The 23,778-nt window shown below is 36.7% G+C and overlaps 1 long non-coding RNA gene across 2 annotated transcripts in view; it reads right to left on the bottom strand.

Annotated features, from left to right (window-relative positions):
* The window catches only part of LOC113986867, a 116,956-nt gene extending 97,233 nt beyond the window's left edge, over positions 1-19,723 (bottom strand). For both annotated transcript variants that reach the window (XR_005564439.1, XR_005564440.1), the window contains exon 1: positions 19,669-19,723. This is a non-coding gene — a long non-coding RNA (uncharacterized LOC113986867). The remainder of the gene's footprint in view (positions 1-19,668) is intronic.
* Positions 19,724-23,778: the final 4,055 nt, after the last annotated feature.

The following is a 23,778-nucleotide window of genomic DNA, read 5'->3' as shown; positions in this document are numbered from 1 at the left end:
TGCCTTAACAAAGCTCAACCGCAATGGAAAGATGGGAATTCCAGCACTGGAGTCCATGAAACATTGCTTTTTATGCCCTCGGAGCTCCATGTTCATTTTACTGTTACTGGTATTGGTGGCAACAAGGTTCAAAGGCTGTTATAAACAGGGCAAAGCATCCAAGAAGGTTCAGCTGGCTGGCTCATTCAAATAGCTGAAATTTCTGATGTCTCTTTTACCTCTCTTTAGGAAAGAGATATCAGTTGGGCCATTAAAAATCCCACACATACATCAGCTTTCTCCAATGGAGCAGGGAAATAGTTCATGGGAATGAATGCAGGTTGCATTTATGCTTTTTATCTGGGTGAGAGGAAACAACAGAATAAGATATGAGGAAGACCAGTTTCATAAGACTGAGAACTTCTGTTGATATCTTTCTCAGAGGAGAGAGATGCAGTATTCTCTGTGAAGGTGATATTAGATTGGCTTCATAGGCTCCTGAAACTCTTGCGAAAAGAAATGCTGTTGTGAGCCGTTATTAATATATAACTAAATGTCAGGCTGCATCCATCTCGCACATTGTTTTTCCTTCATTTCAAGCTTTAATTTGGGCAGGTTAGAAAGCAAGGAGCAGAGCTATATTCTACACAAACAGAGATATCACAAGGCTCTTTTGATCTAGTACTGGCAATGCTTGTCAGAAAACGAAACCAAAATATCTTTTTCCTGAAGTCTTATTTACAAAGCTGGGCACATTCCACCCAGAAGAGAAAAAAGAGAGAAGGAGAGAGCATGAAAAAAATCAGGACACTTGAATCAACTTGAAAGCAGCATGTTGAAGAAGATGCTGATTTGCAGAAAGCAGGGCTATCCAGTTAGTGAAATGAGCACACTCAAAATGATGCACTAGATTCTCATCTAAGCTTTACCCAAGTAAATCACCTGCACAGCTGGGACAAGAAGGTGGCCCCAGTGTTAAACTAATATACTGGGAAGGCTTTAGCAGGGTTCATACTGGCTATCTGGACTGAGAATGAGCATTAAAGACGGTAGATAGGTCCCAGAGTGCAATTCAGACTGGTGTTTGCTCACCCAAAGCAAAGAGATGTTTGCACAATTCCCCCACCAATCACCAAATAGTTATATCCACTGCTTGAAGTACAGAAAGTTTTTGTACAATGCTGCAGTAGAATTCATCTCTCACGCTCCAGGAAAAAAAAAATTTAAAGACCAAATGTATTTTTATTCAGAAGGATAATCTGCTTCTGTGCTCCAATAAAAGCTCAAGGCATCCCCTTACCCATGAGCTGATGAAGGAAGGGTAGCAGAAAAAGGACGTAAGGAGAAATACCGTCTTTCAGGTGTTGCCATGGGGCCATAGTGCTTGTTATAACTTCCTGTCGGATTTGCCGAGCATGTGAAAGGAGATCCATCCAGCAGGATACTTATGATTCACACTTTCATCTTTATAATTACATATCAAAACATGTAGTTTCAGGAGCAGGGAAAGCAATGGAGTATCATTTCTAAAGGGTCCTTTCCTATATAGTCTCTTGGGGCATTAATAGAATCCTTCACCATTACTTAACAGTCAGAAACTTAACATGGGGATTTAATGTCTTTGATGCATCAGCCTAGCTAGCAAGCTTGGTTGAAATTAACCAAGTCCAAAAGTTTTTTAGAGGGGAATAAAATGGAGAACTGGAGACGACTAAAGAGAAATATGCCAAATTATTTCTTAAATATAATATACAGAAAGAAATTGGACTAGGCAGAGACCTTAACATCTACCTCTTTGCCCATAAATTTGTCTCCCAGACCACAATAAAGAATCGACAATTTTTGTCCATTTTTTGTAAGGTATGTGTTTCAGTATAAAGATCAAAACACCTCGAAAGACCTTTTACAGCTTGTCAGGAGAAGTAAAATGACATCAGAACTTGTGTTTTTCTTGGGATTGGCTGTGTTTTTTTAAAAGTGGTAAGAAGAATTTTGAGCAGCTCATAGTGACCAGCTGATCAAAACACTTGCGCAGCCAATAAAAAATGGCTTTTCTTTCTTTTTGCACAAATTCACATTTATACTGTGGAACACATATTTTGGAGTTCAAGTTTAAATGTATCTGTAAAGATGAGTGTCTCAGATTATAATTTATAAATTATAATATTATATTTTATTTTATAAAAATATTCTATTTTTTCTTAAAGAAAAGAAAAAATCTTATTATAACCACATACAGACACATACATTGTTCCTTAAATATTGATATCTATTTATATTTATCTATTTCATAGAATATATACATATAAAATATGCTTTCTATGTCTCTGGGTTTGTGTGCAAGCTATAAATACATAAATCATAAATGAGTTATTATAAAAATATCCGTGTTTCTAGATTACACTGCACAGTAGATAAGCTGTTATTAGCAAAAAAAAAAAAAAGACTAGGATACACAGCTTTTCAACAAAAGAAGAGACCGATACTGCCTCTGTTGCTACGGTTTGGGTGTTTTTGTGTGCATGCATGTGTTCGCATGTGTGTCTATGTGTCTTTTTCTTTTAACATCCATTCCTGCCAATCTTTGCACTGCCAGTAGGGAAAATCATATCCATGGCAACCAGCTGCACCATTCCTACCCACATCAGTGACGACTTCAATCTAAACTGTCAAATATGCTATGCACATCATGTAAAATAGGTTTCTTTCCTCACACCTCTGTGCATCTAGTTTCTGTGGCTACATGTTTATGCAAATAAGAATTGTCCCTTTTGTCTTGGGTTGATTGAACACTGAATATGTTTTGCCCCTTGGCAATGCAAAGCCATGCTCTCTTGCCAGCAAGTATACCACATAATTGCATTATAATGATAACGCCCCCTAAGTTATTTTGATAATACCAACTACCTGGCTTGTGAGGAAGACTTGGAGTGTGCTTTAAAAGAAGAACATTAATATGGAGCTGAGATATGCGAATAATGTTTAATTGGCTCTCTAGAGTCTACTAATTTTCAGGACTGGAAAGCTACGACTTCATTTGTTCTTCACAGCTAGTGAAAAGGAGAAAACATCCTTCATAAATCTTCAACATATTAGTCACCATTTTTTGTACAAAGACATCAAATTCCAAGGATTACCCTTCTCCTACTTGACAGGGAAAAAAATGCCATTAAACACTCTGTGTTTCTGCCCCAAATTTTAACGTACATACAGTCCAATCATTTTTCCTTGGTCTCCTTCAAATGGTGATTCCTACATGTCATGGCTTAAGAATGGCACTGCTAATTTGGTGTCCCCCTACCCCAACTGAGACTCTCCCAAAGCAGATGGCACTTGCTCACTCACCCCATCCCCACCCATGAGAGAGACGAAAGGCAGAGACTATGGGTTGAGATAGGAGCAATCTACTGGAAATAGCAATGAGATAAGAAAAAGAAGAGTAACAGCAACAATATTACTAACAAATGGTATAAAACAAAGAAAGGATTTACACAGAAAAAACGTGACAAAATATCGACCAGCTCTTCCCCACCACACTGTGCTTTTCCCAACAGGAAAGCAGGAAGAATGAGTTCCTTCCTTCTGCCCCATGGCAGTGATGTGTGGTATAGAATAACAAGCTAGACACAACCACACAGTTCCAGGCTCCATCCCCTCACAGCCACTGTGAAAAAAATTAGCCCTGTCATGGCCAAAAAACAGAGCACTATAATAACCTACAACCAACCTACAAAAACCTTATACATCCCACAGGAACACTGACCAGAAGTGCCAAAGTGCCTCAAAAAATTTATGTGGTCCTGAGCTGGGAACAGAAGATACTTCCAGTCTCAGCCACCAGAACACACAGCACACTCGAGAGAGATGCAAGGCTTTGACTTTTGCTTTTCATGCAAAGAAAACTCAGGGTGTCAAGACCTTGTCAGTATTACCTGGTAAACAAAAAGTTGTGAACAAAAGATACAGCATTAAAAAGGATATTATTTTGAAGCAAAGATCTTTTGGTAGCTATTTATGGGACTTGCACGAATAATTTTGTGCTTAAAACTTTATTGTATAGTGTGAGCTGTGGGAAGGGTTAAGTGGTTGCATATTTCTGTGACTCAGCAATGCAATCAACAAAAGCAAAATTGTTCTTATTGAGAAAAACAACCCCAAAATATAATTAACAGTGAATGTCCAAAAGAAAGGGTATTCCTTTTGGCACAAATGCTCTCATTTGAACATTAGCACAGAAGGGCACTTACCTTTCACAGAATTTCAACTATTCAAATAAAAAGGTTTATTTGAAAAAAGAGTATTCTCATGAAGTAAAATGTACATTTTCATGTGCATATCAATCTTCTGTCAATTGATATCATTTTGCCATACCTTAAGTAGTAAAGTGTAACACACAACACAGTGCTGTAGATGTGGTACACTATAGCTGTGAATTCAGTATAAATCGCACCATTGGAACTGACCATCAGTGCCTTATCCACCTCTGTGGCATTAAGAAGCTCATAAAAATATAATTCCACTGGTGATATTGTGTCTGGCGTGGTTTACTCCAAATGCATTTAGAAGGAGGACATAAACAAAAATTTCGAAAACACCAGCTTGCCTCTTCTGAAGGGAGTATGTGGAACCTGCAAAAGGTCAATGGAGAAATTAAAAATCAGGATTTCCCCCTGGCCCAGGGGAACATGAGACATGAGATACAGGATGGCCTCGCTGGAGCTGTCAGGTTCCTTCTAAAGTTTCCAGCCTGTCTGCTGCTGAATGGAGAGGTGGTGAGAACCCATACTCTGCTTGTGGTGGTCTGAGGAAGACTCCTCAGCCAAACACTAAGACAGGAATGTGATGGAGAGAGAATGCATGAATGGAAAGTAAGTATTTTTGCTTATATCATATCTGTGTACATATTTGAAAATACAGGTCAAATTATACAATATATCCCCTATATCATCATACCATGTAATCTTTTAGAACAGTGGACACAAGCTTTAATTATTGGAACGGGAGAGGGAACTATGTAGGAGGCGTGTCCCAGGGGTGCAGGGGGACGCACCGAGGGCAGAGAAACCAAGGGGTGGGCATGTGCCGAAACAAACAACCCCATTGGTCACAAGGTCACATGGTTTTAGAGGAAAAAAGGGAACGCCAAGTTTTAATAAAGCCTCTTTGATTTCCACCTCATCGGAGAGCGGACTACATTTCTTTATCATATAAAGACCCCCACGTTACAGTACTAGACCTTGTGTATAGTAGTGTTCTTTGCTGAAATGGATTTTTAAAACTATTTCTAAAGATAAAGGAAAAAGAAGCTATATAATATTTTCATTGCTGTGAGAGTCAGGAATGAGGAAGGTATATTAATAAGATATAATAACTCCTAATAATAGAATCCCTTGTCTCAGTCCTTTGTCACCAGCAGAAGTGTTCCTATGAAAACCAATGATGTCATATGCTGTGAAATAATTGCGTTCACATATTTAGTAAGACAAATGTGATCATGTAAACAGTACAAAATCAGGAGGCAATTTTGTCACAGGTATTCATTATAAGACCCAGAATCTAATATTTGAAAGAAAATGCTCAGTACTATTTTTTTTCACCTTTATCATCAGCACTATCTGAAGACAACAGGGAGATGTTTTACAGACATAACAATCCACAAAAACACAGTTTGGAGTATTATTTGTGCTTGAGAAAACATGCAGAAAGTTTGCTGACTGCCTTGTCTGGAAGTCTACACATACTGGAATATACAAAGTGTAGTTAGAGCTTTGACAAACTTTCATGGAACAGTCCCTTTTCAGATGCTGTTGCAGTACTGAAGCTTCACCAAGAGTTTCTGAGACATCAAAGAACGTTCTGGAATACAGCTAAAGATACCATCAGTCTGGCTTTAAAGAAAAGAGAAGCAAAGTGTCACCACAGTGCAGAGGATCACACTACTATTTTCTGCTTCAAATTATATAAAAGAGTAATTATATTTCTGTAATGACAAGATATAATTTGTACCTAGGAAATGGAAGATGAAAATGACATTTAAAGAAGTCTAAATCCATGTTTTAAAACTACACCACTTATAAATCAGGACATCAGAAAGTGACAAGTTTCTTGTTTTGAATAAACCTACGTACACATTAATATCCCTCCTGTAGTCATGCCATACTCTGCTATCATCATCATCAGCAGCTTTTGACTGATTTTTGTCCTACTGTGTATCTGAGTCCATTCTCAATAAGTCTCCTTACAGAAAGCATGTTCACATTCAAATAACGCCTCAGGGAGAGACAAGGCACTTACACTAAAAGCTGTTTATGGTCTCAGGGTACCATCTAGGGTACATGTGACACTGTAGAACAAGATGTCAAATGCATTTTCTTTCATAGTTTGAATGAAGTGCTTGCACTGACTAAGTCAATAGCAAAGAATTTATGTCTTCTGACTTACAAACTCATCAACATGATAGGTCACATGATGAGGATGCAAAAAGCCAAATTCATTGATTATATCTTGCCGACCTTGACATTGTCTGTTCCAAATCTGAAATTGCAAGGTTACTTACAACTGCAAGATACTTATTCTCCTTTATATAAAGCAGAAGTAGATTGTCATCATATCTAAATGATACCACTCATTTTCCTCATGCTAGTGGAAGTTTATCAACACGCAAATCAATTCAGTTCAGATTCAATCAAAATAGTCACTTTCAGTAAGAAGTATTTTTTTCTTTCAGATTGTTATATGATTGGGATCACAACAGACAGCCTGAGACTGGGGAACTAGTGACATCAAATCAAGAGGCAAAACCCTAGCATAGTCAATATGAAAACAAACATAAAATGAGATTAGTCTCTGGCACATTGTTATTTCATTCAATTCGGCAAGTGTCTTCCAATCTCCAGGGGTATTTGTCAGTTTCTGCAGAGTACTTATCATTGTCTTTGTTGTTTGCTTAACTGAAGTTAGACTCTGTCATTAGCAGCTCCATCTTGTGTCATTCAGACCTTTTAAATGAATTTGTCTTTAGTGTGAATAATGACATTCCTGCTCTTCAAGGCAAACTGAATAGCAGTCAAATGAACCTTTTAAAACTGTATAATGGTTTAAAGAACCAATTCTTCCCTTCTCAGCATCAATTTATTACTCCTGCTTCTGAGAAACTACCATTTTCTAGACTGACTTATAAATTTCCTAGTGTCTCATAAAGTTCCTAGTATCGAGAGCAGATAAACATGGTGCTTGTGTGAATCTGAAGAAATAAAATTGGGGGATGGAAGAGTCTGCAAAACCCACAAACCACAGAAAACAGTTTATGTTTATACTTTGGCTGCTAATATTGTTTTAGCTCCAGTAGAGCTTAATGTGCAGTAGAAATATTCATCAGCTATCCACAGGCTTTTATTCCAGAATGTGCATGTCTAGTTACAATACCCAAGCCATCGTAACACAGGCAACAACAATTATTCAGCAGAACTTTTCTCATTTCAACAAATCAAACAAGCAGTTGAGAGTGGTTCTTAACAATCAACATCAGCATGTTCATCATCAACATCAATTCTCTCTTGATTATAGAGATGGTAGTTCTTTTCAACACAATAGTCATGCATCTAAACCACTGACATGTTTTATTTTGTGTTCCTAATCCTAAATACTTTCATTTTTTATGCAATAAGAAATTCTGAGCATGTTGAAAAACCAAACCTCTAATTTCTTCTTTCTCATGTTTAGCAAACAGTAAATTCTGATCACCCTTACTCTTATTAAGCCTATTTTACTTTTTCTTTTTTCTTACACCTGCAATGCATCTTCTAAAACTACGAGTATTGATAAGCCAAGATCTTATGATTTATTGGTTCAAAACTACATATTTTTCTAACTTCTACCTGTTATTTATTAATATTTTAATTATTAAATATTGTTAATTTAATTATTATTATTAACCTGTTATTTAATAATAGTTTAATCTTCAAGCTTTCCAGCTCTTCATCTTTTTCAAATTAGCTATACCTCTTTTTCCTGTTCTTCTAAGTTAGGAAATATTTAAAAATGCAGTTCATCTACTCAACCATTTTACAATTCATCACTGATTTACCCATTCTATTTATCTAGTGTTTGCACTGATCCATTTGAAAATCTTTGTAATTCCCACAGGGTGTTGCATTATTCTGACAATTGACTTTATAAGTGGAATATGGGCTTTACATGCATGCTTACTAATTCTATGTCAAACCTTAAACACAAAATCTGCCCAGGCTTAGAGACGAAAATTACCATTGCTCTGCCACAGGCTACCAAGTTTTCAACACAAATTCCACATTTTTATTTGTCATCCAGGCAAATGAAAGATCAATGCTGAACTCACACTGATTTCCACATACTCATGCAATATCACCAACCAAAATTTTCCTTATATTGAGTTGGAACAGAAATCCCACTGACTGAGGTATATGACAGTGTAAGTCTAGTTTACAACATCTTCATTTCTGTAGACAATGCGGGAGGAGAGGAGAATCAATCTCGAATTTCAGATGCTATATTTGCTTCTGCAGGTTAGAAAATGATTGTTCCACTTGTATGAAAAACAAGTAAACTAGGAGTTAGTGAAGCACAATTTAAAAAAAAAATTTTAAAGCACTTTTTTCTACATTATTTGCAGAGTTTATTTTGCTTGTCTTTTTCTATTTTGTTGACCTTATATTAATTTTTTGTACCTTATTTAAAGACTGATTTTCATCCCCCACCATTTTGTTAATCTGTTTAAGCACACTTAATCTAGCTGACCCAAACATTAAAAATCCTGACAGCTTTTCCAAAGAAATATGTTCAGTGAACCCACTTGCTCCAAAGACTTACATGGTGTCACTTAATGACAGACATTAAAGCCCAGATTTTGCACTTAGTTGGAATCTTTGGAGAATCATTTCTGATTTCCCTTAGGCCATTATAACTTCAATGAGGTTAAATTTATCCTAATATAAGAGGAAGAGTGACTCTTGTCCTAACTTTCTAAAAACCCAGTTTAGCCATATAGATAATATCTGAAACACAGATTTTTTTTTTTTTTGGTCATGTACAGTACTACTCTTTTTGAATAAGGACCCAAGTATTACATACTCTATTTAAATCATAAGAAAAAACTAGATACATTATTAAAAATGTATTAATGACAACAAATTTTCTTAATGTTTGCATTGAAAACTTAAATATCAATATCTCACCTGATATTACTTACCAGTTAAAAATAAGGCTTTCATTTGCTTTAGAGTCTGAGCTGCAATCCCAGCAGCTTTGGCAATAAGAAAAATGTCATAAAGCAGTCTCACTGGCAGACCAAAAATGGATCTTTGGAATAGTCTTGTATGTTCTAGTTCTCAAGCGTGGGGGTTTTTTTCCCCATAATTGTCTAAAATTAATATAAATTCAGGGGAATGAGAAGTTCTGAAATAAGTCTATTACTCTGTTACTGAAACATAGTTGAATATGATCTCATAGATTATCAAAGAGTTTTATGAAATGCAACAGGTCATAATTCCAACACCAGGAAAAAAGGGACACCTAATAACTGGGAGAGAAAATATACTTTCTCTTAGTGATTTAACAGATCCCCCCTTCAACACGCAACAGAACTAATCAGTTTTGAAGACACTGTTGATAAATAATTTAAAACCTCAACAATATTGAAGTATTCAGTAAGATGAGACTTAGAGGTTCAGAAGAAGAGAAAAGTTGGTGGCTCCAAGTGCTGCTTTACTCCTGTTTGGGGATACTTCAGCTGGTGCAACAGGGTGGAAATGAGTCACTGTGAATGCAGCACTAATGGCATTGTGCCACTCATCCTTTCATTCTGCAACATTTTGTGGGAAAATGGCAAAAATTGAGCAAGTTTGCACAATACACTGTGTCACCATGTATCTGAACTTGCTTAAAAAACAAAGGCAGGTTTTACATCCGACGTTTTGCATATTTTGATGTTTGATTAATTTCTATTCAGGAACTGGTTTTGCTGGAAATGTCTTGATTAACACTCAGAAGAAACTCTTATTCCTCAGAAGAAAATCCCAGATGCAGAATAATTTAGAATGTTCAAATACAGAAGTAACTCCACCCCAACACTCAGAAGAAGTTTGAAAAATATTTTTCTCCAGTGTAGATTGAAATTAAAAATAGAAAGAGGAAGCAATTTCAAAACAAAATCATTTCTTTCTCACACAACTAAAATGTTCTTCATGTGGAAGATGACAGAGCAGATGACAGATGAACTTCTGAGAGGAAAGGGGCAAAGTGAAAAAATATGATGTGTATTTTTTAAACAGGACAGATATTTTAAATTAGACCTCCCTTTCTACATGCTCAGAGAAACAGAATTGGATTATTGGATTATTTGGCTGAGAAAAGAAATTGCAGTCCTGCTGGTATCATACAATTCATGCATTTCATGGTGGGATTACACTGTGGATACAAGCAATGCCATTGAACTTCTGACAAAAAGAAGATATAAATTAAAAATAAATATACAAATTAAAATTAGCATCTCTTTGTCTTTAGTTTTCAGAAATAGGAACAGACTACCCACATCACTTTCATGAGAGGTGATCAGAACTTCATTGTCTCCCAAGATTTCCTCTGTGGCTCATCACATGAGATGAAAAAGGATCCATAATCCAGAAGAGTTTAATAAGAAACACAGAGAATTTATAGTGTTTCTCTGCAAATATTTTAGCCCTGAAAATAAGGAGGAAAAATGAAGTCCTATACTTATTTAAAAGCAAAATCTTACTATGATCATTATAAGACTGACATGTTTCACATTTGTTTGCCTATGAACAATATCCTTCCCATGTAGATTTACTGTCCATAGCAAATGAATTAACACATTTTTCTCCCCCCTTTTTTTCCACACAGTGGTGTGAATATTTGTGTTCCAGGACTCATCTTGAAAAGGAGGGACTCTTACATACAGGTGGTAGCAATAATAGCAGCAAAGCTGTTGTGTTGCAAAAAACAGAGTTCAGACAGTTTGACCTAAAACAGTATTTGTACTCCTGATAAACATTTGGGAAGAACTTTGGTCTGAGGAACTTTTTTTAAAAAACTGAAAACTCAAGAAAACCTGAGATTATTCATGTAAATTGTTTGAAGAATTTGGGGCAGCCATTATGAACTTCTACAAGTGTTTGTTTTTCAGAAACAGTCATTCAATAACATTTCACTTGCATGAATCTCTGCAAAAGGCAAACTTCATACCCGTAAGCACAAATATTTGAAGAAAATGAACGGCAGATCCATAGCTGTGTATTAATGCAAGAAAAGTCCATGCACTGATCTAATCAGGTAATTTACACAACACCAGGAGATGAATCTGCCCAATCACAAAGAACCTAAACATTATACCATGAGAATGAAGAGAGATGCATATTTGAATACTTCAGGGAGAGAAGGCAATAAGCTCTGCTGAAATACTAGTGAAGATGTTACACCAAATCGAATTGAAAAATATAAAAGGAAAATATTCCACAATAAGCAAAAAGAGCTAATTTCATAGAATAAAATATAAATTGTGAATTATTCACTCAGCATTAGTATTTGGTTTATAATTGATGCCAAATAATGCAGTTCTACAACCATGGAGAAATTAGTGAAATGCTTTATTTATATTTTTAAGTGTATCTTAACTCTAAGTTTTATAAGTGTTTCAATAGCTTGATAGATTTAAATTATCTTCATGTTCCAGAAAGTTTATCATAAGATCGCATCAGGAAAATTCTTCTCCTGCAATTGTGAGGCTCCCTCCGGAGAACAGGATGAGTTAATTTCCCTTGGACAGTCTGCCACAGCAGATTCAGAAAGGAATGGTACCTTATTTTCTGATCTTCCTCCCCTTATCTTCTGCTTTTCCTTTTTTATATTATATTATTCAGTTGGGTGGGGTTTTTTCTGTTTCAATTTTTTTTCAACATATATTTGTGTAAGCATCACTTACATAAGTGATGCTATATTTCTCATTATTTATCCTACTCTCTGGTAGCAAGTGTTTGCATTTCGCACAAAAATTGTTCAGTTTTCAATTTAAATGCCAAACTTTTATGGTGGGGTGTTTTGTTTTTTTTTTTAATTGTCCTCAGAAACTGGCAAAACTCACCATGAACCCTGAATGGGAGACAGCCAATTAAAATCCGCAGGCAATGATTTTGATTTTCAGTATTGGCAGCTTTGGGGTTGTCTTTGCAACAATTAAACACAGCAAATATCTAAAGACTTTAAAAGGCATAGTTATAACTCTTTTCTCATTTCCTCACATACATTCTGTGTGCTTTTGACATGAAAGGGTAGGGACCCATTTTATGAAAATAACATAATGTGTTTGAGGGAAGAATGAGCAAAGGAAAATACACAGTGGTAGAACCTTTCCTTCTGAGATACCACTTCAGTGCTTTGGTGGCTGAGACTACCATCTCTTTTATCTATATAAATAAAACCTTTAAAATTAGCCAAGCTTATACCAGAGGAAAAATCTTTGGATTCTTAATGCAAATGACTGGGAGCCAAATATTGTATTTCTCTATCTGCTACAAAATACTCCATTTCCTTGGAGAAATTATTTTAATAGTCTGTTTCTAGTTTTCATTGGAGGCAGGACAAATAATACCTTCCTGATGTGAGTAATACCAGGTTCAATTGTTTACTGTTAATGATATATTCAGATAAGATAATGATCTACTACACACAGAGACTCTTTTTATCAGGTCAAATTCTCACTGACTTTGATTGAATTTTGTTGTGATAAATATGGGAAATGAATAAAAAATGTGACTTATTATAAATAACTCTCCGTGTAAATCTTTTATTCAGGTTTATTTAATGTAGAGTCCTCACATCTATGTGGTGTGATCTCAGGAATGTGGGCTGGGTTTCCTTCTCTTCTTTTCTTTTCTCCTCCTCCTTTTTTCCATGCACAATGCCCAGATTAATGGAGCCCTGACTTATTCAGAGGTTATTATAATGCACTGAAGTAATGAATAATCATATGAGCAAAAAAAGGACCAGGAATATCTGAGGGATGATGTTTGAAGTGGTCTAAATCATACACTTGGATTATTTAAATGTAGTTTTATAATATTTAAAAACCCTTTTGACTTGGAAGACATTAATTTCATACTGAAGCTTACAGCTAATGCTACTGTGCCACAGTCTAATATATCAGATCAGGATTTCAGGTAAAAATACATTTAAGGGGGAAGTCTGTGTGCAGCTAAGAGATGTTTGTCCCCATAAAGGAACGGGGATTTTTTTAAAAAATAAATTCTACTAAATGTACTAGGTGAAGAGTAAAACTATTGCCTCCTCTCCCCAGTACAAGCCTGAACTTGCTTAGTTCAATCAAGATTTGACAGAATGTATGTTAGAGGTAAGCATTTATTCCAGATGTTCTCTCCCATCATCCCATCCTTTTTTCCTCTGCTCAAAATGATCCTCCAAAGTGCATGAAAATCTCTTTTGTGCGTGTCACAGAATCAAACCCACCATATTTCCAGATCCTCTTCCCAAACAGAGTTATTATTTCTGATGGCAGCATGAGCAAAAGTAGATGGCCTTCCCAAGGTGTAAGCTTTAACTTCCCAGCAGCATCCCATGAACCATGCAGGTGAGACACAGACATCAGGACGCAGACACCGCCGTGGCTGCTGTTGTTTTGCTTGAGGTAGAGCCCTTCAACAGCAAGACATGCTTCAAGAAAAATCTTTCTTTAATAGCAGGTTAAAGCGTTGCCTCAAGGACAATGGGGCATCAGTTATTTACAGTATGGAAAGTTGTTGCTGCACTTACAGCAATCACTGTGTGGTTTGATCCAATTTTAATATTTTTCATGGAAAAAAACCTTACTCACTGAAGATATTGAAGTCAGGAGTGAGAGAAGTTAAGGACTCTAGAGTGTTACAGCTTAGGACAAATTTCACTGATGATTTCACTTTTTCTCTGTCTATATGTCAATGGCAATGGCAATATACCAATTTTTTTCTTTTTTTATATAATCAGAAACTTCTGAACAAAACCTGTACTCATTTGAAAAAAAAAATCAAATAAAAGGCTCCATAGGAACTTTATGATATTTTAAAATTAAGTGGCACAAACCAATTAGTGAAACTCCTAAATCACAAGTCACAGTGACAGAAATATTCTAAATGGTTTTTTTTCCTGGATTTTCCAGCAGCATTTGCCAATCCTTTGAAATGCATGATGGATAGTATGGAATATTATGGAAAACATATTAAGAAAAACATTTTGAAAAAGAGGTCTTCAACTTGAATGCACACACAATGCACATTAGGTTTTAAAAGAGATGTTGTAGCCCCTTGTGCAAAGAGAGTATATAAGTATGTAGGGACAAGGCCCCATCCACAGCTTATGCAAAGTGACAGTGTCTCACTGAAAAACAGTCCTGCTCCCAGAGAAGGTGACAGGAACAAAAAACCTAAATTTTGCTGTCATCAACAGTGGCAACATTATTATAACACTAGAGGACTGCCAGAGATGCTGTACCTTACACGGGACAAACATTTCCCATGCATCATAAACCTACAGAAATGTGCCTAATAACGAAAGCTGTGTGCATTTTGCTCTTATCCTTCTAATTCTTTCATATGTATTAGAAAATGCCCCAAATGTGAGCTTGGAGACCTACAGATGCCTCTGGTCTTCTTCTCCTCCAGCTGCTGGGGACAAGACTTATCCCTAATTTCTAATCATTGTTACCTATCTCAGATAACAATAAATAGTCTCAAAGACACTCATTTGACCTCTAGTAGAATGGTCAACCAGATTTTGGGGTACACCAGAGGAACTCCTCTGCTGCAAAACCGAGGATTTGAGATATATCACCCAGTGGTCCACTCTTGAAATAACCCTGATTTGACAAGTGCAAGGACCAAATCCAAAGCAAAAATATCTTGCAACATTCGTGCAAAGATGATGAGGAGACCAATGAAGGGCCATCAGAGTGAGAAAAATTGAAAGATCCCCCTAACAGATATCTTCCTGTAGGGACATCCTGAGCTAGAAGGATGACATTTCTCCCTGTAGAGGGATGAGGACAGTGACTGCAAACGTGTGGGAACTTTGTTTTGCACCCCAGTCCTTCTCTGTATTAGTGTGCGCTAGTACCTGGGACGGAATTACAAGACATAGTGTCTTTTCTTAATAATTCCTGAAAGGCCAGAGAGCAGCAAGCTCAGGTGGCAACTGTTCTTCACACAGTCCCTGTTCTCCATCTCTTTTCCCAGGAACTGGACTCAAGAGAATAACAATGTCCCTCTTCCATGACATAAAGACACAACCACAAGTGCAATTAAACCTCACCACGAGGTGTCTAGTGACAAAACCTAAACAATGTGCAGCTCACCCCATCATGATTACTGGGGAAGAAGAGCATAGGCACTGAAGTGACTTCTCCAAGACTTTTTAGGCAAACTATAGCCAAACCTAGCCAAGAATGAAACATTGCACTTGCTAAATTGCATTGAAATTTGTTCTCTTTCATTGGGTCAAACTCACCCCAGCATACTTCTGTTTGACTACCTGTAACAGAAACCTGATTGTAATGGTGTTTTCAATTGATCTCTGAAAATTATACTTGAAAAACACCTCCTCTGGTCTTTTTTTTCCCACTCCTCAACCCCCAAACATGAAAAAAAAAAAGATCCATGAGAAAAAATCTCAAACCAAAACAGAACACATGAATTGAAAGTAGAAGATGCATTTATTCTACAATTGTAAAAATGTATTGTACAGAACTCAGAGCTATAAGCCTTTTGTTCCTGTAGCATCATGTCAACCCATATTAGAAAGACTGTTTTTCTAATATGCTCTCCATTACACCTGAGAATAATAATAACCCTAGCAGCTGATATGTAAAGAAACAGGAATCCCCATGAGTATGATCCACCTTACAGTTCTAGATATGCAAACCAGTCATTCATTATGTAAAAATGCTTCCTTCCTTTATAGTTGCTTTTTTATTGTTAATAAACTGTCAGACCTTTCATTCTAAATGCTAATTAACAGTGGTATGCACCAAAAAATCTTCAAAAGACCTTTTATGTTTTTGAAAGAGAAAAGAATTTGAGGAAGATTAAATGGATATAAATACACTAAGGCAAGCCGTGTATAGGGGTAAATGGTTGGGCAAAAACCTGTTTACTGGGTGTCAGCATAGCATTACTATTTTGGCATATATAAGGTAAAATACAGTCGAGCTGCACATGTTTTAAATCTGTAGTTTATACCAAGGGCTACAGTGACACTGGCAGAGTAGCTATCTATCAGATTTTTTTGTCACTGAGAAAGCTGTAAAAAATTCAAGCTTGATTTTCTCCTTCCTTTCCTTAAGGTGAGTCAGCAGTACTACCACTGATGTCAATGGTGTTACACTGGTGTAAAACTGGGGTGAGAGAGAGGCGAATAAGTATCCTAATTTACTGTTTCATGCCATTTTTCTTTTTAGGGTTTAGTCCTATAATCCTCCAGAACAGCAACCAAAATCAGTGATACTGTGCCTGTCTAAAGGTTACTCACAATGGAAAATGAAAAATAGGTTTCTTCTTTTTCTTTTAAAAACTGTATATGAAAGCCTGCAAGCCTGTTTGCTCCCTTTTTCTCCCCACAATATTTTCTAATGTCAGAAACACAGGTTTTTTTCCATGCTGTGGTCAGCCTGGAGTGCACCATCACGAGGACTGCAGGACCAAAGACAGTAGAAGTGGGAACTTTTGTATTCAGATTCCCTTCTTGTTTTTATTCCAATTCAATTAAAAAACTCTAAACCAGCTGCATTAAAATCCATGCATTGCTGGGCCCCATTGCTGGGCAATTAAGGATGAATTAAGTTCAATGTTCACTCTCCAATCATAGCTATTGAAGGCATGCTTTCAGTAATTATTTATTTACCCTAGGGAAGAAAAAAAAAAAGAATAACAGCAGGCACTATGAGGCCAGGCACTGTTTCATTTTTGATTCCTCTTGATAGAACAGATGAGACTGACTCACCTGATATTATGGTTTCGTTTTGAAGATGAAGTGGAAACTGCTGTATATTTATGGGGACTGGTGATGCATATTTTAGAGGTGCTCAGGGTTGTGTCAAGGTAGGTTACTCAGCCAAGTCAAAATGTGTGCAGGAGGGACAGGTTTGTCATGCTTATCTCTAAGCACCCAGGGTGGAGGGTTGAGTTTCTGGCTTTCAGAGCATCCTTGCTCAGAGGAGACATTGAAGCATTTCCCACTAGATACTTCATCCTGTCGCAATATGGACAACTAAATTGTGTTCATTGGCCCCCTTTTTTTTTCCCCGGAAGATACCTCGGGCAGAATCTCCCTTTCTTTCTGCTGTGCCAACAAGGGCACCATCCACTGTTCATGAATAAGGGTGAAAGGCTCAATTTTAAAGTCTTTCCTGTATGTAAAATCCCTGCACCTCCTCTAGAAATTTCACCTGAGCAGCAATGATAAGAGCATTAAAATCAGGTCAGATCAATGTCATCAGGATATTAACAAATTTCATTGTGAAAAAAGATAATGAGGGTGGGCTTAGCACAGAGGGAGGTGCTACATGCCAACAACAATACATGTACTACTACAGATGTTCCTTCACAGAATTTCTTTGGTAAGTCATCTAGTTCTACGGTAAGCATATTCTTTTAAAGCTACCAGCCTTACAATCCCTATAACACACTAAAGATCACTTACTGTTTATAGTAGATGTAAAGATTTAATGACTGATGATTAAATGCACAGTGAACTTATTAAAACCTGAAAGAATTAAATAATTCAAATTGGCAGGAGATGTAAATTTAAAATTAGTTTTAATAATTCTGCATAAAATGTAACTCTTTTTAAAATAAGTGCATCTAATCATGAGAGACATTTTTTCCTATTTTTACATGTTAAGTTTTAATCCACTTTTGTGTTTCCCCTTCAAAATACCAGGCATTGATTTAAAGGAAAAAAAAATTGAAAATAAGTCAAATAAAAAACCATGCTCCTCTTAGGCCTTCCTTTAATGTCATAAAAGAAATGGTATAAATATTCGTTTGAAGAAATAACACTACCATAAATGAGAAACTATTGATTAAAATGAGGCATTTTTGCTTTTTCTTCATTCTCTTTTATTTTTTTGTTTCAGGTTTGTTTTTTTTTAGTTTTAGTTTGCACTAGATCTACAGGAATAGTTAATACCAGCAGTGAAAATGCTTTCTTTGCTCAGCATCTTCTCATCAGAGATTACAACATGATAGAAAACATGCCAACTTGCCTCACACACCACCATGTGCCTCCCATTACTCAAGGTCACCTGCAGTCTATCTAATGTGTAATTTTAGCAATTCAGTACTGTTAAAATCCAGCTGTTCAGGTTTATAGGTTGTATGTATAGTCCAAACCCACGGACAACTCAGTTTTCCTCATTATCATTTTTGAAGCACATGCATAGTTGTACTTGATACAGTTTAAAGGATAGATGTGCTGACTGCACGTTCCATTTAATATGACTTTTACCCTAAATCTTACTGTGTATCACAACTCTGTTTCATTAATTTTTCTTTTCCATGTGGCTGTCTTTGGTGCTCACATACATTATATTTTGCCTGGGACACTGACCCTCTCTAGGGGTCAACACACCTATGAGCTTCTGAATCAAAACCATTTGTAACAAGAAAGCTTTAGATGTGATTATTTTATCTTCCACTGGCTCATTTCAAGACACTCACAAAAGCTGAGTACTAAGCTAAGAATAAGGAGAGGGAAGCAAATTATCTCCAGTAATTTAAATACATAAACCAGCTTTGGCTCTCTATACCCTGTTTCCCAAGTGCTGAGTCCTCAATTAATGCTTGTCTTATCTCCTTCCCTTAGTTTTCCATGTCTCCAATTATCCTTCCTTAAATGACATTTTAGATAGCAGAAAAATCAAAATAGCCTTATAAATAACATATTTAGAGTGTGACTATTCCTTTCTCAAATTGCATCCCAGCTTAAGCAGAAGCAAGTGGAGACACCTCTGGTGTGTGTGAATGAAAGGGTGCATATTGCACATAAATGTGAGGGTTTCTTATTTACATGTTGCTCATCTTTATGCAAGTTAAAGACATTTACAGCTGAGGCTGATATCACCTTCCCCAGGAATCTCAGGCGCTGGTCAAGGCTACAAACAGCAGGTGCAATCAAGCTCGTAACATGTTTTTCATGGAAAGTGAGAAGTGCTATAGCCTGGGAGGGTATGAGGGGAAACTAATGCAATTCCCTTTGAAAAGATAGCCGACATTTTCAAAGAACAAGCACTGTACATAAGTTCAGGTTATTTAATGGCTTTCATGTTGTAGGAATATTTGCCAGTGATGAAAATGTTGCAGAGCCAATCAAACCACGGTGCCACACAGCCTGCCACACTCGGAGGCCAGTGTTTAAAATTACCCTTATGTATTATTCATTAAGAGTTGATGTTTATGCAAATTGCAGAAGCATGTTCCCAATCTGGCCATCTGGGGTTAACAACAACAATAAAAACAATAGCAATAATAATTATTAAAAAAAATGCATACATAGCTGCTCCCTGATCAAACTAGCAAGATTTGAGTCGTCTCCAGAATCTATAAAATAAATGCTAATTGTCCTTCATTAAATGCATTAAAAGAATTCAAACCTTACCTGGTTAGCTTTGTAGGGCCCTCAGATTTTCTGGGTGAAATATCTGACTGTGTGGGCAACCAATAAAACTGAACTGAAAATCTGATTAAGGGCACTTAATGCAAAGCCACTCACTGAATATTCATATGATGTCTGTGTTTATGCAAATTAAAGGAAAGAAAGCCCAAGAGGATTGGTTGCCATAGCCCACAAACACTGTATACAGCAGAAAAACAGAGAATAGTGACAAATAAATCTTGAAAATTCACAGCTGGAAAGGAGAATGAAGAGTATAATAAAATAATAAAAGTCTTACAATGCATTAAAGGTTTCAAAAGCTTTATTTAATCATGCAATTTTTAACCTTGTCAGATATTTTTATACAATGTACAAATCTGCAATTATCACCATCCTATAAGATGATATAACTGATGTTTGTCAACTATATTTATTCTGTAACTGTATAAGCAGAGTCCTTACGCATTTCAAGGAGGTGAAAAATAATTACAACAAAAATGGTGGTATGATACATTAAGAACAAAACCCATGAGCTTGTGCCACACTTTATCTAGTCTTCCAGATGAGGCTTTCTTCTCAAGGAAAATGATAGTGGAAAGTAGAGTGTGCCAGTGGGAGTTTGATAGAAAGCTCCTTGGTATCTTAGGTTTGTTGTGGAGCTGCTTCATTCCAGATGCAGGCTCATATGTGATAGAGTTAATATTACTGTTGCACTGGGCTTGTTCCCAGCCTAAAATAATTTTTAAGGGACCATGGGTTTTTATAATTAAAAATCAAAATGCATGTGAAATTTATATGAAATGTTATTTCTCAAATCAGATTCAAATATATCAGTCCAAAGTCCTCAATATGGTAATCACCAAACCCAATAGTGCTTTTTTACATGAGATATTTAAAAATCAGAATGATACAGTGTATCAGCATTGCCATTTTCTTGATGAGACCAAATATACATAAGTAGAAATACGACTTTCATGCTGTATGTTATATTTTAGTCTTTTCTACTTATTCCCATAAACAAATTACACTTTCAAGAGAGGTTCCCACTTGTAGATAACCATTTATTAACAGTGCCATTGTAATTCAAGGTTTAAGAAATACCAGGTGAAGCCATCTCACACATAACATTTGAATTACATCTGGCTGTTTTGTGTGATTTCCACTGATATATATTGGCTGCTGTTAGCAGACTATTCTTCATCTGAAATAAAAGAACAACCACCAGGACAAAACCCAAATGCTGCTCTAGGGGTATGCATGAACAGAGATCACCGGTTTGTAAGAGGCTGATGGGCTTCCCTTCCTGATGAGTTGAGAACAAATGCACTCTCCCAGAAAGTGGAATGATGGTGCCATAGCAGGAAATTGAGGTATATCATTGGTTTCATGACTGCTGAGATTCCACTGCCAGTTTTGTTTTAGTTTTGAAGACCAACCATCCCATTCCATGTTTTCACTAGTCCTAGAGGGAACTGGGGATTTTGCCGTACCAGCTTATGATTTCTGAGCTGATGCCCTTGCTTGTTGCAGGATTTACTGTCTGCAAGGCACTAGCAGGTATGTTGTCACAGAATAACAAACTCAAAGAATGGGTCAGGTTGGAAGGGACTATGGTGGGTCATCTGGTCCAACCTCCTGCTCAAATAGGGTCGTCCTAGAGCACATGGTAGAGGATTGCATCCTGGCAGTTCTTGAATATCTTCACTGAGGGAAACTCCACAGGCTCTCTGGGCAATCTTTTCTTGTGTAAGGTCACTGCAAAAAAAAAGTTCATCCTCATGTTCAGGTGGAACCTCTTGTGCATTAGTTTCTGGCCACTGCCTCTCATCCTAGGTGTTGGCACCACTGAGAAGAGCCTGGCTCCATCCTCTTGGCACCACTCCTTCATATACATTGATGAGGTGTTGTTGGTACCTGAACAAGGGCAAAGAGACTTTTGGCCATGGGATACCAAAGAACCATGTGAGTGGCAGAAGATACAAAGCAGAGGGTCCCACACGCATGGTCAGGCTGCTCAGAGCAGGCAAAGGAAGCAGGGTGACCTGCTTGGAAGGAAATTATAATAAATATCCAGAAGGAGATTAATCAGACAGTGAATATAACTATATGTATTTAAAAATCCCAAGCTAATAGGGACAATAAGCATACACTGATTTCCTTTACATCACCCACAGAATAAAATTTATGTAACACAAGAACTTTTCTATTTTCAAGGCAGCCATACAGTGCTGAGAGTCCTACTACAGGACTCAAGCGCTCTCAAGTTTTCCATTTCTTCTTGAAACATATAAGTGTAAAAAATTCTTTTCTTCAGAGAAGAAGTAATAATTTTCCCAGGCGGGACACAGTACCAGCTGTGAAGTCATAAATATTCAGCCACTGACTGAGCTGGATGTGCATGTGAACGTTGATGCAATGATTTAGCAAAATAGCATCTCATTCATACAATGCATGGGCATGCAAACAATCAGGTATATTCACAAGGCAGAAATAAGAGCAGTATATGAAGAAATTGTGAGAGGCCTTAATCAACTTCATTTTCTTCGTGTTGACCACAGTAAACATTAGTCCTGGGTACCAGCACGAAGTTTCCCACTGGATTTAGTGGGGTGGAATCAGTTGTGGGCGAAGAAGGTTGAGATGCTGTTGGCTTTTCAAACAGTCTTTAGTCTTACTCTCATATACTTACAAGCATTTACTTCTAGCACTGGGTACAATGGGATTCAGAATGTGATAGGGAGCTAGCTGGGGTTTTTTTCTTCTTCTTTTTTTTTTTTTTAGGGTAATTTAAATACAAGTGGAAGCTGAAAAAATTCTACCTTTTCAACTCTATCATTAGTAAAGATGCATGTATATGACCTAGTTCTGTGAACTGATATTTCTTCACTGTAGTCCTGTCAATCCCTCACCTTTCAAGCACACTAAACTAATAAAGTTAATTATTTTAAAGAATAAAGAAACAGAGAAAACTTGATACATAAATTGGCTTCTTTGTTCTGCCAATTGACACTTAAGTCATCTCTAAGTGCCTGGAAAAAAATAAAAGGCATTTCTATTGTGAAGCTGATGAACAATTAGGCAATTTCAATTCATGGGATGGCAAAATGGAAAATGCATAGTAATAATGTTTCTCATTTTCCTCTCCTGCATTTATTTTTTTTTTCTGCAGCAAATACCATTAAGCGGAGCAGCAAGGGAACTTCATTTTATAACCTCTGGATTAACAATGCTGGACATTTAACTACTTTTAAGAAGCTCACATATGGAAATGACTATCCCACCACTGTTTCACAGTCATTTAGGTAAAGAGAGAACAGAGCTTTCACACTGTTTTCAAAGCTGAATGACAAAAAGACATGCAGAAGAAAACACTTCATAAGCTCATCCACATGCTCTTTATCTCCTGGATCTCCAAAGAAATAAAAATAGTAACTTGCACCACAATACCCTACTGAAGCACGATCCAAACTTTTTCTGACTTACCACACTCTCAAGGATTCATCTCACATTTTGGAAAAGGTGATATTGAAAATGTCTCCATAACAACACTATTTCTGTTCCTTGTCAAAGCAGCATGTCTACATGGGATTCACCTCCCTGCATTGGCTCATCTCTGACAATTTTTCCTTCTTTCAGTAGCATTTCCTGAAAACGTCTTTTCATACTTTCCTGTTTACTTCTCTCTTTATCCTTCTCTTGCTTCTCAGCTGCTGTTCCAACAACCAACTATTTACTTCTAGTCAGTAACTTTCCTGATCTTCCCACCAGCATCAAAACCCATTTGAAATTGTCCCATATTATTGAAGCAGAGAAGACTGAGAGGTGGGCACTCAAATATTACACAAAAGTATTCCAAGTCTGTTTTAAAGAAAGCCATTATACTGTAAACTGTTACAGAAACACCTAGAAGATTCATCCATGCTGAATACAAAACTACCAACAAGTGAAGTTTTCTTGCTAATGGAAAGTATGGAATCCTGAGATTAAAGAAAAAGCATTACCATCAAATGCAAGATTAAAAGGTGGGGAGTGCTGTGGGAGTGTGAGTGAGGGTGGAATCACCTTTTAGAGTGTCTGCGACATTAGCTTCTATGACACAAAAATAAATTTAAG

This window comes from Pipra filicauda, unplaced genomic scaffold (assembly GCF_003945595.2).
Source record: "Pipra filicauda isolate LSUMZ 115617 unplaced genomic scaffold, ASM394559v2 scaffold31_size4109673_pilon, whole genome shotgun sequence".
Lineage (NCBI taxonomy): Eukaryota > Metazoa > Chordata > Aves > Passeriformes > Pipridae > Pipra > Pipra filicauda.
Note: the sequence above shows the minus strand (reverse complement) of the source record. Positions and strands in the feature narration are given on the sequence as shown.